Source organism: Schistocerca cancellata, chromosome 5, assembly GCF_023864275.1.
Source record: "Schistocerca cancellata isolate TAMUIC-IGC-003103 chromosome 5, iqSchCanc2.1, whole genome shotgun sequence".
NCBI lineage: Eukaryota > Metazoa > Arthropoda > Insecta > Orthoptera > Acrididae > Schistocerca > Schistocerca cancellata.
Window position 1 is genome coordinate 654,650,623 of NC_064630.1, and position 11,478 is coordinate 654,662,100.

Consider the following 11,478-nt stretch of genomic DNA (forward strand, 5'->3'; position numbering starts at 1 on the left):
GCCGTATACTCAAAACGTTTAGAAAATTATCGTCGTATTTCATTCAAGGCCACAACGAATTCTTCAGGCCTTGTGTATTCCTTAAAGCCAGTGGGGAACTGGACTGAATTTGTCAGATTTTGTCCCTTGTATAACGCGACTTTATTTTGAAATGTATCACCATCAAATCAGAACTAATTTGTTTCTCACTTTGTAATGTCCTACTGTAGGCAGCGTGCAGTCAAATCCACTTAAAATTCCAGATGTTCTAATTTTCGTTCCTGCTCTTCGGTTTTCTTCATAAATTCACCAATAGCGGGTTTTAAATCGAAACATCGTTCCCGGCATGCCTCTTGACTTAACCAACGAATTTTGCAGTAATTTATAAAATCTCTCTACTCTTCATTCACCTTCATCGAGAAGTGTTGCAACTCGCACTGGAAGAATGTGCGTGGCGTCAGAAATTTTACAATTCACACCACCAGTTTCTTCATGCGCTTCATCCCTGAAAACGTAGTGCAAACTGCTTCTTGATATACAGAAAAGTGAATCTAGCCTAGTGATGGTAGTTATTTTTTGTTCTGTGATTGTCAACTAAATCTTTAAATTCATTCTGCATGGTATTGTAATGTACATTTGCAATGTAAATTTGCGACATCCATCGGTTATGTGTCTCCCTAATACATACTGAGGGGAACGGCCTTGCCGCAGTGGACACACCGGTTCCCGTCAGATCACCAAAGTTAAGCGCTGTCGGGCGTGGCCGGCACTTGGATGGGTGACCATCCGGGCCGCCATGAGCTGTTGCCATTTTTCGGGGTGCACTCAGCCTCGTGATGCCAACTGAGGAGCTACTCGGCCGAATAGTAGCGGCTCCGGTCAAAGAAAACCATCGTAACGACCGGGAGAGCGGTGTACTGACCACACGCCCCTCCTATCCGCATCCTCACTGAGGATGACACGGCGGTCGGATGGTCCCGATGGGCCACTTGTGGCCTGATGACGGAGTGCTTTAATACATACTGAGACTTCTAGTCTCTTTCTTCTGACATTCCTATGCATTTTTAAAGGCTTGTAACGACACATTGCTAGTCTGCCTTATTTTGTGCAAACGGGAATTGGGACCTGTGAGTGTCCTTCATACCTGAACCAATAGGGAAGGGTAAACAGCGCTGACACCATGATTGTGCCAAGCTGAAGAGTGTTCTGGTGATCTTAAACTGCCACATCGTAGTACAAAATGGAATGTCTTGCTGTACTGGGCTCTATCGAGAAGGACCGAGAAAAGCCGAGACACGCTGAGCCTCGGCCCGCACGTGGCCCACAAATCCGGCTCGCGTGCCGTCTGGAACGCCGTGGTTGGCCCTGCTTTAGAGAAGCACCTCCCGCTGTTGCGGTATCCCTTTGAGCATGCCGCAGCCTTGCCCCACAACTCGGTAGCAACCATCGCAAATTCGTATGCATTGAGCAAACTGGTTCCCAACTGTTCGTCTTCTTAACAGCTACAAATGAGGTAAAATAAGCTACTAACTTTGTCAGCTATAACAAAGGGAATTATTTCTGCTGCACATCCATCTTCAATAACTGAGGCTCTGCAGTAAATTCCAAGTAAATTCCTCATGAATCTTGAAAATTAATTTTACAGTTGACTGAAGAACATTAACTGATTTGCAAAACGACGAAAAACATGAAGTTCCAGAGACGTATTATCAGAAGTGATCATTGCTACAACTGATACAGAAAAAAAAGGCGAAAAATATGCAAACAGAAATTAACAGGAGCATTAATATGCCATTTATCTGTGTGACGGTTTGAGTCTATTCTTTTTACAGATTTTAGTTCCTTAAATAATAATTCTATATGAAACTGCACAGCTATTTAGAAAAAATGTAATACATGTATTTTTCTCTTCAAAATTACCCAACCATGTTATAAATTGGCGATAACGATAAGAGTAAGGCCAACTATTATTAAGAAAGCATACATTCAAGCTAATGTTGAGAATGCTGTCTTTCAAAGTTTCCTTCTGTTGCAGTTTTCTCACTCTCTACTGCAAGTGGCAGCTACGATGTATTGACCTGCCGCTACCGAATAATTCCTTTAGTCTTTCTGTATTTTTAACGCAACTTTTAAGGCAATAGATTTTCCATTCTGGAATAGCTGTTCATCCACATTTAATTTTTGAATGGCTTCCCTAAACGCTTGAGACGAATAGCGGAATGATTTCAGTGAATAGTAAACACTCAATTTCCTTCTCCATCGTACCTACCTCGCAACTTACAGCAATTTTTTCCGTTCATTATTTTGTGCTCTATTCGTACGAAATTGGTCAAGTCCTCGTAAAAAATTCATTCAACGATCTGTAGTATCTGAGACATTAACTTACTGCTTAGTGGCCCACCCTGTCCTTTGGCGTTTATGTGAAAAATGTTATTTGTGATACTGCATTCGACAGTTGCGAGGTTCTAATTCCTAAGATTTCGCACCGATTGGAGTACACGGCCAAACTCATGCAATGAAGCGTCCCAGCAGTTTGAAGATACCGAAGGGACTAGAAATGGATCATGTTGTAAAAGAGTCTTCATTTTAGGCTTCCGTGTCGCGGAATACTTTCACAATATCCTTAAAAGTTTTGTTTATCTTTTACTGTAGATCGGTGGGCTTTGGTGGCTAGTGGCAGTTATTACAGTTTCTCTCATTTTCGTCTAAAGATAGTTCAGACAGAACATAAACATAGCCCCGAGAACATGTTCTGCGACAAGAAAATCAATCTGTTGTTTTTAAAAAATAACGAACTTTTGGAGATAAATTTACACTAGCACTGTTTCTTTCTTCTTGTTCATTTAAATTTTATTAGTCTTCCTTATTTAATGTTATTTCGAAGGATGTTGAAGTTCTGCATCCCATTTGTACATTTTGTAATTCGTTGTATTTCATATAATAAATTTTTTTAGTAAGACATGGCTCTGTGTTTATTGTCATACTATGGGTTAAGGGCTGTGATTCGATCTGGGTGTGCGTGAGGGGCACAGCTATTACTCTCGTCTGTGGCTTTTTTCACTTTTGTCACCTCAAGGAACGGTTGTTAATGTGAAGGATATCGAGTTGCACTATGACTCGGAGTTCACGTGAAACTGCAATTCCCTCCAATTGCGATATTTGATATTGCAGTAACTGTGTTCTTAAGAAGTACGATGCAATGTTTCTTTGGACATACATTCGTCCACCCTGTTCCAGAAGAAGCTTATCGGCTCACAAGATCTGGGCATTCACAGAGGGTGGGTTTGCTGGTAGTTGGAAGCTCCAACGTTAGGCACGTAATGAGGCCCCTTGGGAACATGACTGCCAAGGAGGGGAAGGAAGCCAGAGTGCACTGCGTGTGCATACCGGGGCAGTCATTCCGGATGTGGAAAGGGTGCTTCTGGATGCCATGAAGAGTACAGGGTGCAGCCAACTGCGGGTGGTGGCCCATGTCGGTACCAATGACGTGTGTTGCCTTGGATCGGAGTAGATTCTCTCTGGTTTCGGGTGGCTAGTGGAAATCCTAAGGACTGCCAGTCGCGATTGTGAGATTAAGGCGAAGCTCACTACCTGCAGCATCGTCGACAGAACCAACTGCGGTCCTTTGGTGCAGAGTCGAAAGGAGAGTCTGAATCAGAGGCTCGGGTGGTTCTGTGATCGTGTAGGCTGCAGATTCCTTGATTTGCGCCATCGGGTGGTGCGTTTCCGGGTTCCGCTTAACAGGTTAGAAGACTACTACACAGATGAAGCAGCTACACGGGTAGCGGGGCCGTGTGGAAAGAACTGGGCGGTGTTTTAGCTAAGAGGGTCTCAGCAAACCACAGAAAGGGCGTCCTTCTAAAAGGGGGCAGGTAAAACATAGTAAGGTAGTTGTAGAAACGATCGGTATTGTAGTTGTAAATTGTCGAAGCTGTGTTTGGAAATAAACAGAGCTCCAAGCCTTAATTGAAAGCACTGAAGCTCACATAGGCGTAGGTACAGAGAGCTGGCTAAAGCCAGAAACAAGTTCACTCGAATTTTCTTCAAACGACCCAACAATGTTCAGAGAGGAGAGATTAAATACCGTTGGTGGTGGAGTATTTATTGCTGTCAGAAGCAGTTTACCTTGTAGTGAAATTGAAGTAGATAGTTCCTGAGAAATAGTATGGGTAGAGGTTATACTTGACAATCGGTCTAAACGATTAACTGGATCGTCTTACCGACCCTACGACTCAGAAGATATAGTTGCTGAACAGTTCAAAGATAACTAGAGTCTCACTTGAAATAGGTTCCCCGCTGACTTCAATCTACCCTTGATACGCTGTAAAAATTATACGTTTAAAGCCGGCATAAAACGTCATCCGAAATTGTACTGAATGATTTCTCAGAAAATTATTTGGAACAATTAGTTCACGAGTCGACTCGAAGCGTACATGGTTGCGAAAGCATACTTGACCTCTTAAAAAAAATAAACATGGACAAATAGGGAATGTCATGACGAATACATGGATTAGCGACCACAAGGCAGTTGCTACTAGGCAGGATAGCGTAACACTTACAACCATAAAAAAGAAATGCAAAGAACATCTACTTAGAAAAGCTGATACAAATGTTCTTAACGCCATTCCTTGCGATCTGATCACGTAAGCGTAGAAAAGATGTGGCATGATTTCAAAGAGATAGTATGGTTCAAATGGCTCTGAGCACTATGGGACTTAACTTCTGAGGTCATCAGTCCCCTAGAACTTAGAACTACTTAAACCTAACTAACTTAAGGACATCACACGTATTCATGCCCGAGGCAGGATTCGAACCTGCGACCACAGCGGTCGCGCGGTTCCAGACTGTAGCGCCTAGAACAGCTCGGCCACCCCGGCCGGCAAAACGGGTCAGATCGCTGGTGCAGAAGCAGTGAAAAAAGCATGCCAAATTTAACAGAACTCAAAATTCCCAAGAATTCCAAAGTTTTGCAGAAGTTAGAAATATAGCGCGTACTTTAATGCGAGACGCTTGTAATAATTTCCACGACGAATCTGTCCCGGAATCTGACTGAAAACCTGAAGAGATTCTGGTCATACATAAAGCACAAGAGTGGCAAGACGCAATCAATACCTTCACTGCGCGATAACAACGGTGAAGCCACTGATGACAATGCCATTAAATCAGAGTTATTAAACACGATTTTCCGAAACTCCTTCACCAAAGAAGCCAAAGTAAACATTCCTGAATTCCAATCAAGAACAACTGCCAAGATGAGATACATAGAAGTAGATATCCTCGGTGTAGCAAAGCAGCTTATCTCACTCACTTAATAGAGGCAAGGCCTCCGGTCCAGGTTGTATACCAGTCAAGTTCATTTCAGATTATGGTGATACAATAGCACTATTTTAGCAATTATGTACAACCGCTCGCTCATAGTAAGCTAAAGACTGGAAAATTACTCAGAAATGGAAATAGGAGTAATCCGCTGAATTACAGGCCCATATCACTAACGTCGGTTGCAGGAGGGTTTAGGAACATATACTGTGTTCGAACATTATGAATTACCTCGAACAAAACGATTTATTGACACATAGCACGGATTCAGAAAACATCGTTCTTGTGAAACACAACTAGCTCTTTATTCGCATGAATTAATGAGTGCTATCGACAGGGGATGTCAAATTGATTCCAAATTTTTAGATTTCCAGAAGGCTTTCGACACTCTTCCCTCTTCCAACCAAACTTCTTGCCTATGGAATATCGCCTCAGTTGTGCGATTGGATTCGCGATTTCCTGTCAGAAAGGACACAGTTCATAGTAATAGACGGAAAGTCATCGAGTAACACAGAAATAATATCCGACGTTCGCCAAGGAAGTGTTATTGGCCCTCTATAGTTCCTGACCTATATTAACGACGTAGGAGACAATCTGAGTAGCCCTGTTAGATTATTTGCAGATTATGCTGTCATTTACCGTCTTGTTAAGTCATCAGACGACTAAAACGAATTGCAAAATAATTTAGATGAGATATCTGTGTGGTGCGAAAAGTGGAAATTGATGCTGAATAAAGAAAAGTGTGAAGTTATTCATATGAGTACAAAAAGAATTCTGCTAAATTTCGAATACACGATAAGTCACACAAATCTGAAGGCTGTAAGTTCAACTAAATACTTAGGGATTACAATTACAAATAACCTAAATTGGAATGATAACATAGATAATGTTGTGGGTAGAGCAGACCAAAGACTACGATTCATTGCAGAATACGTAGAAGGTGCTACAGGTCTACTAAAGAGTCTGCTTACACCACGCTTCACCGCTCTATTCTGGAGCATTGCTGAGTGGCGTGGGATCCGCATCTGGTGGGACTGACGGATGACATCAAAAAAATGCAAAGAACGGCGGCTCGTTTTGTACTAACGCGAAATAGGTGAGATAGTGTCACAGACATGATACGTGACTTGGAGTGGCAATCAACAAAACAAAGGTGTTTTTATTGATTGGCGACTCCATGCAGTGCTGTGTGCACAACGACCATATACGTGAAATTAGAAGGAAGGTCAGCGTTGGTAACCAAAGCTAAGAAACGATCACAATAATAACTTCAAACCAGTGCCTGTGAGTTTAATTTGTACACCACAGCACTGAAGATGATCACTATGTCATTGAAAATCGATTTTGCTATTAATAAACCATGATTATTACAGCCAACGCTGATCTTCCTTCTAAAGGTGGTTTTCGTTGCGATGGGATCTTCTCATGAAATTTCAATCACCAGTTTTCTCCTCCGATTGCGAAAACATTCTGTAGGAACCCATCTACGTAGGGAGAAACGAAAAAGAGAAGTCAGGCCTCGTACAGAAAAATGCAAGTGCTCGTTTTTCCCGTGCGCCGCTGGAGAGTGGAACGGTGGTGAGACAGCTTGAAGATGGTTTATTGAATCCTCAGCGGGGCACTTTACTGTGAATAACTAAATAGTCACATAGATGTAGATGTAGGTGTACGTATTCGCATCTGCGAATTAATTTCAAGAATAGCTCCAGTTGATGAGTAAATAATTTCAAAGGTGGCAAGGGAATAATGCTGCCTCGGATAGGACTGTAGCTAGTGAAGCGCTGTGGTATTTAAAATTATCTTTGGGGAGATGACACTTATTTTATGATACAACAGCAGTGAGATAGCTTTTGTTTATTTCAACATCAAAAGTCGGATACGAACGTCAGAGCGTTATATGATCTGCAGTTTACTTGGTAGCGGAACCCTGCAAGTCCTGTATCAAACCAGTCGCGAGACCCAAAATTCATGGGTAGATTTATTGCCCCTGAATGGGTACTTTGAGTAATGTAACTTTTTTACCATTGTCATACATGTAAAACAGAGGAAAAAATTTCTAGATAGTGATTATGTTTTTAGCCGTGAAGACACGGTTTCCTTAATACGTTTTCAGAGCATATCGATTCCTGAGGTTTCAGTGGCTACAGGAAAAGGGACAAAAAACGAAGAACGTGCGGAAGGGAAGGATTGCCGGCATTTCCGCCGAGGCACTCTGTGGGCGGCCTTCGTCTCAGCTGTGTCTCCCCTGCTACTGCGGCCTGTAGGCGGTACACTGCTGGTAAGACGGAGCTTCCACCGGAGCGATAGAGAGGGGCAACGGGTTGGGGGTTGGGATGGGAGGGGGGTGGGTGGGCACCAGCCATGGGTGGGTGGGCTGAGGCCGTGGAGCGGCGGGCGGAACACGTGCCGTTATCCTGCCGCTACTGCTGCTGCTACTGTTCGGCAGGGCCTGCAAGCGTCCTCACACGGGACACGATAACCAACGTGGACGTGCTGCTGGTCGATTTCTGCGACGTTCGACGTGAAGTATCACGTTACGCAGTTTTCCGAAACGCGATAAATGGAATCGGACGTTTTAGATACGTTTCTAGTGGAGAGGAACGTGGTCAATGACATGCAGGATTGCTTTCACCACATTTTTACGTCACAAGCAGAACTTTGGAGGTACCGTACTGCAGTACGTTGTTTGCAGTTGAAGCCAGAACTTCATCGTATTTAAGTTGCAACTTATGTGCTATGAATGTGCCCTGGCAGAAAAATAATCTCAACACGAAGGAGTTGTGTGACACGTACGAAAGATGGTACGCTTGTTTCTACATCTGAAAGATGATGTCTACTCAAATTTCGCGCCAGTCGCTTAAGAGTGGCGCTAGTAGTGCCACGACGAAGAATTTATATATATATATATATATATATATATATATATATATATATATATAAAGAGGTGGAGCCCCTGCACGCCCACACTGGCACGATGGCCAACTCAAAAGGTCTACTGCCATCTCTGTATAAAGTGTTAGTGTTCACTAAAGTGAGGTGTCGCAGGATGTGGGTGCTGCGATGTTTTAGTAAGTCTGCCTAAGGTTAGCCATTTATACGCGCTCATCTGGAGATAGGTTAGGTCGAAAATCGAACGAAGGGTAGCGGTTTTTAAGGGCAGAGGGAAAAAGTGCCAAGGCAAGCGCCAAGGGAAAAAAACCTCTGCGATAGTTGGGTCTGGTACTAAGAGCAGCAGCGGATGTCTTGCTGACTGCGATAGGTCATGCAAGGGTAGGTTATGTTAGAAGCGGGTATCATGCAATCGGATACCGTGTCATGCCAAGTTTCGTCATAAGAGATCAGTCCTACACGGTGCTGCAGCACGGTGTGCTGCGGTTTTTTGGTGTCAGAGCCCCAGCCGCGCTGTCAGTGGTGACTTTCCGCGGGGGAGGGCCCGGGTCGTCCATCGGCGTCTGGTGGGCGTGCGTCGAAGCCAAGCCCTCGGAGATGCGTGACCGCTTAGCGGCACCACTCGTCGCTTGTCGGCTGCGCAGACAGGCTCAATGAGGGCCGAGGCTGCGTCTTCCCAGTGTTGTGGAGTCACCATTAGCAGCACCTCACTGAATTAGAACGAGGTCGAGTAATAGGGCAGCGAGAAGCTATCCATTCTTCTGCGATATTGCAGAAAGACTTGGCAAGAATGTAGCACCTGTACATGATTGCTGGCAGCGGTGGTCACTAGAACGTACGGCTGCAAGAAGACCGGATTCTGGGCTGCCAGTTGGCACTACCGAGAGGGAAGGCCATCATGTTCGGCATATGGCTCCGTCGCATCGCACTGCAGCGACAATTTGAGCAGCAGTTGGTACCACTGTGACAAAATGAAGTGGTCCAAGGACAGCTCCGAGACAGACTGCATGTAGCGTGCATATTCCTGATCCCAAACCACCACTAAGCGTGATTTAAGTTGTGTAAAGCAAGAGCCTATTCGAGGACAGCGTGGGAGGGGAGGGGGGGGCAGGATGCGGAGGGCTTTTGCGTTTTCTGATGAAAACTGGTTCCGCCTCGGTGCCAGTGAAGCCCGTGCGGTGTGCGTTGATTAGAAGGAGGCCAGTTGAGGACTTGCAACGAAGTTGCGTGCGTGGATTGTATCTACGCCTGAAGTTATCGTCCGGTGTGCGATTTCGTATGACAGCGGGAGCAATCTCGTGGTTATCTCAAGCTCAATAACTGCAAATTTGTACGTCAATCTGGTTATTTGACCTGTTGTGCTGTCATTCACGAACAGCATTCCAGAGGGTGATTTCCAACAGGATAAGGCTCGCCCACATACCGCTGCTGTAACCGAACATGCTCCACAGAATGTCGACATGCTGCTCTGGCCTGTTCGGTTTCCGGATTTCTCCGACCGAGCACTAACTGCTTATCTCGCGCTTACGTTACCCGTGATCTTCCAATTTTAATCACTTAAATGAGTTACTTGGACAAATGTTCAAAAAATGTTCAAATGTGTGAAATCTTAAGGGACTTAACTGTGAAGGTCATGAGTCCCTAAGCTTACACACTACTTAACATAAATTATCCTAAGGACAAACACAACACACACCCATGCCCGAGGGAGGACTCGAACCTCCGCCGGGACGAGCCTCACAGTCGATGACTGCAGCGCCTGAGACCGCTTGGCTAATCCCGCGCGGCAAGACGAATGTATTACCGTAATTTTAGTGCTCAATATTAATTTTCCCAGTGTATGGGGATCTCTGGAAAAGTGGTTTTTGTGCCGTTTGTTGTAATACAATGACGGGATGATGAGGATGTTTGGCTTGTGGAGCGCTCAAGTGCGCGGTCATCAGCGCCCGTACAAATTCCCAATTTTCACAGTCCATTTTTTTCTTCAAAATCAAATCTAGTCATTACAATGTCGGGAAAGCGACATTGGGAGCTAAAGCTTTTCTGATTTGGTTCTTTTCTTCTTACATCGTGCGTGCTATGAAAGTATGTCCATTCAAGGCAGTAGTGCTTTCAACGTTTATCGTTTCTGGTACGAATTATCACATTTGAATGTCAGACAATGATATGCCTACAGTTAAAGCATTGATTCACGTCCTGCTTTCTGTAAATATCTTTTTTCTTTACCTGCTTGCTTTCGAAGAGATCTGGAGTCTTTCGTACTAATTAATACAAACGTGTTCTGAAGTATAGGAGGTTACATGTAAACAAAAGCGCTTTTCGTTCATGAGTGATTTTGTTCTTTTTTGTCAATGTGACCGCGAACAAGGACAGATGAACTGCAAGAGTGATGTGTACATCACTGGCCGATCTCTCGCAATTCGAAACACAAACCCCAAACGAAACGACACGGCTAGCATGTCCACAGTGGAGCAAATGTCCTTTTTAATAGACACAGAGAAAGAGCAGTAGTGTTTACGTAACAGTAAAAGTACAAATACCACAATAAACATTGCCGACCCGAGGCGCTTCACCGAGTATTTGAGAAGACGAAATGCGTTAGGTCGAATTTAATGAGTACACAGGAAAGCTAAAGCAAATTTTTAAACTTGTGCAACAATTTACTGTTAAACCAATTGGCGTGTCCAGGACCTTCTTTGTGATTTTCTCCTCTCATCTTCGACAACAGCTGACAGAACTAACGTTGCCATTTTATACGCTTTAGATTTCGTAAAAAAAAGTGCGTGTTTTGTGCACCGCATTTAGCAAGAAACTGCCGCTTGTCAACATTTCAGTCGCAAAAGTACTCTGAGAGGCACGTCGTGTATAATACAGCAACTCGTTTCTGAGCGTGCACCAGCCTCGGCGAAAATCAAGATCTCGATGAGAAACACGTCCCATGTGAGGACCTCTTAAGTCCTGACTCTCCTCAACACCAACGGAGCTCTTCATCGTAAGGTGATTTTTCTATGGGAAAGTTTGAACAATAAATATATTTGGAGGATTCCGCATTGACCACTCATATCTACCGACTTAGCTAAAACATTAGATTGCATGTACTGTGACTGATAAACACTGCCAATTAAAAAAAGTTTAAGTGTGGATTCGTGACTTGATCTTCGATATTGTGCTAGAAGAATATTTTTCGCAGGTGTCCAAGGGACAAGTGATACAGTGTTACTGCATAAAAGTTAGAAGCAAATGATATTACATGCAATGTAGGCAGAGGATAGGTAGGGAATTATGGGTGGTATA

General features: G+C 43.9%; 1 pseudogene; it reads left to right on the forward strand.

The window, feature by feature from the left end:
- The first annotated feature begins 671 nt into the window (after window positions 1-671).
- LOC126189131 (5S ribosomal RNA) lies at window positions 672-789 on the forward strand (annotated as a pseudogene).
- Window positions 790-11,478: the final 10,689 nt, after the last annotated feature.